Genomic DNA, 3148 nt, shown 5'->3' with positions numbered 1-3148 from the left:
CACGACCCTCGTCTCGATTGACTTGACTAAATGTAAACAAGTCGCGCAAGGCGAAAATACAACATTTTTGATTTAGTCAAGTAGCTGTCGAACTCACATAATGAAACTGAACGCACTGCAATTTTTCAGCAAGACAGTATACTTGTAGCATCGTCAGTTCACCGCTCGTGGCAAAGGCATCGAAATTTACAAGAAGAGCGAGGTAGTAGTTGCGCGGAGAAGGATAGCACGCTTTTATGTACCTCTCTTCGTTTTAACTTTCTGAGCGTGTTTTTAATCCAAACATATCATATCTATATGTTTTTGGAATCAGGAACCGACAAGGAATAAGATGAAAGTGTTTTTAAATTGATTTCAAAAATTTAATTTTGATAATAATTTTTATATTATTTAATTTTCAGAGCTTGTTTATAATCCAAATATAACATATTGATATGTTTTTGGAATCAGCAAATGATGGAGAATAAGATGAACGTAACTTTTAATCGTTTTATAAAACAAATATTTTTTTTACAATTTTCTGATTTTTAATGACCAAAGTCATTAATTAATTTTTAAGCCACCAAGCTGAAATGCAATACCGAAGTCCGGGCTTCGTCGAAGATTACTTGACCAAACTTTCAACCAATTTGGTTGAAAAATGAGAGCGTGACAGTGCCGCCTCAACTTTCACGAAAAGCCGGATATGACGTCATCAAAGACAGTTATCAAAAAAATGAAAAAAAGGTCTCGGGATATCATACCCAGGAACTCTCATGTCAAATTTCATAAAGATCGGTCCAGTAGTTTAGTCTGAATCGCTCTACACACACACACACACACACACACACACACACACACGCACAGACACGCACAGACACACAGACACACACACACACACACACACACACACACACACACACACACATACACCACGACCCTCGTCTCGATTCTCCCCTCTACGTTAAAACATTTAGTCAAAACTTGACTAAATGTAACAAGTCGCGTAAGGCGAAAATACAACATTTAGTCAAGTAGCTGTCGAACTCACAGAATGAAACTGAACGCAATGCCATTTTTCAGCAAGACCGTATACTCGTAGCATCGTCAGTCCACCGCGCACGGCAAAGGCAGTGAAATTGACAAGAAGAGCGGGGTAGTACTTGCGCTGAGAAGGATAGCACGCTTTTCTGTACCTCTCTTCGTTTTAACTTTCTGAGCGTGTTTTTAATCCAAACATATCATATCTATATGTTTATGGAATCAGGAACCGACCAGGAATAAGATGAAAGTGTTTTTAAATTGATTTCGAAAATTTAATTTTGATAATAATTTGTATATATTTAATTTTCAGAGCTTGTTTTTAATCCAAATGTAACATATTTATATGTTTTTGGAATCAGCAAATGATGGAGAATAAGATAAACGTAAATTTGAATCGTTTTATAAAATTTTTATTTTTTTTACAATTTTCAGAATTTTAATGACCAAAGTCATTAATTAATTTTTAAGCCACGAAGCTGAAATGCAATACCGAAGTCCGGCCTTCGTCGAAGATTACTTGACCAAAATTTCAACCAATTTGGTTGAAAAATGAGAGCGTGACAGTGCCGCCTCAACTTTCACGAAAAGCCGGATATGACGTCATCAAAGACATTTATCCAAAAAAAAGAAAAAAATGTTCGGGGATATCAATCCCAGGAACTCTCATGTAAAATTTCATAAAGATTGGTCAAGTAGTTTGGTCTGAATCGCTCTACACACACACACACACACACACACACACACACACACACACACACACATACACACACACACACACACACACACACACACACACACACACACACACACACACACCACGACCCTCGTTTCGATTCCCCCTCTATGTTAAAACATTTAGTCAAAACTTGACTAAATGTAACAAGTCGCGTAAGGCGAAAATACAATATTTAGTCAAGTAGCTGTCGAACTCACAGAATGAAACTGAACGCAATGCAACGCAGCAAGACCGTATACTCGTGGTCCACCGCTCACGGCATAGGCAGTGAAATTGACAAGAAGAGCGCGCGAGCGGGGTAGTGGTTACGCTATGCTGCATAGCACGCTTTTCTGTACCTCTCTTCGTTTTAACTTTCTGAGCGTGTTTTTAATCCAAACATATCATATCTATATATTTTTGGAATCAGGAACCGACAAGGAATAAGATGAAAGTGTTTTTAAATTGATTTCGAAAAAAACATTTTGATAATAATTTTTATATATTTAATTTTCAGAGCTTGTTTTTAATCCGAATATAACATATTTATATGTTTTTGGAATCAGCAAATGATGGAGAATAAGATAAACGTAAATTTGGATCGTTTTATAAATTTTTATTTTTTTTTACAATTTTCAGATTTTAAATGACCAAAGTCATTAATTAATTTTTAAGCCACCACGCTGAAATGCAATACCGAACCCCGGGCTTCGTCGAAGAGTACTTGACCAAAATTTCAACCAATTTGGTTGAAAAATGAGGGCGTGACAGTGCCGCCTCAACTTTCACGAAAAGCCGGATATGACGTCATCAAAGACATTTATCAAAAAAATGAAAAAATGGTTCGGGGATTTCATACCCAGGAACTCTCATGTCAAATTGCATAAAGATCGGTCCAGTAGTTTAGTCTGAATCGCTCTACACGCACGCACACACACACACACACACACATACACACACACATACACACACACACGCACATACACCACGACCCTCGTTTCGATTCCCCCTCGATGTTAAAATATTTAGTCAAAACTTGACTAAATATAACAAGTCGCGTAAGGCGAAAATACAATATTTAGTCAAGTAGCTGTCGAATTCACAGAATGAAACTGAACGCAATGCAACGCAGCAAGACCGTATACTCGTGGTCCACCGCTCACGGCATAGGCAGTGAAATTGACAAGAAGAGCGCGCGAGCGGGGTAGTGGTTACGCTATGCTGCATAGCACGCTTTTCTGTACCTCTCTTCGTTTTAACTTTCTGAGCGTGTTTTTAATCCAAACATATCATATCTATATATTTTTGGAATCAGGAACCGACAAGGAATAAGATGAAAGTGTTTTTAAATTGATTTCGAAAAAAAAATTTTGATAATAATTTTTATATATTTAATTTTCAGAGCTTGTT

Source organism: Littorina saxatilis, linkage group LG6, assembly GCF_037325665.1.
Source record: "Littorina saxatilis isolate snail1 linkage group LG6, US_GU_Lsax_2.0, whole genome shotgun sequence".
Classification (NCBI taxonomy): domain Eukaryota; kingdom Metazoa; phylum Mollusca; class Gastropoda; order Littorinimorpha; family Littorinidae; genus Littorina; species Littorina saxatilis.
Note: the sequence above shows the minus strand (reverse complement) of the source record.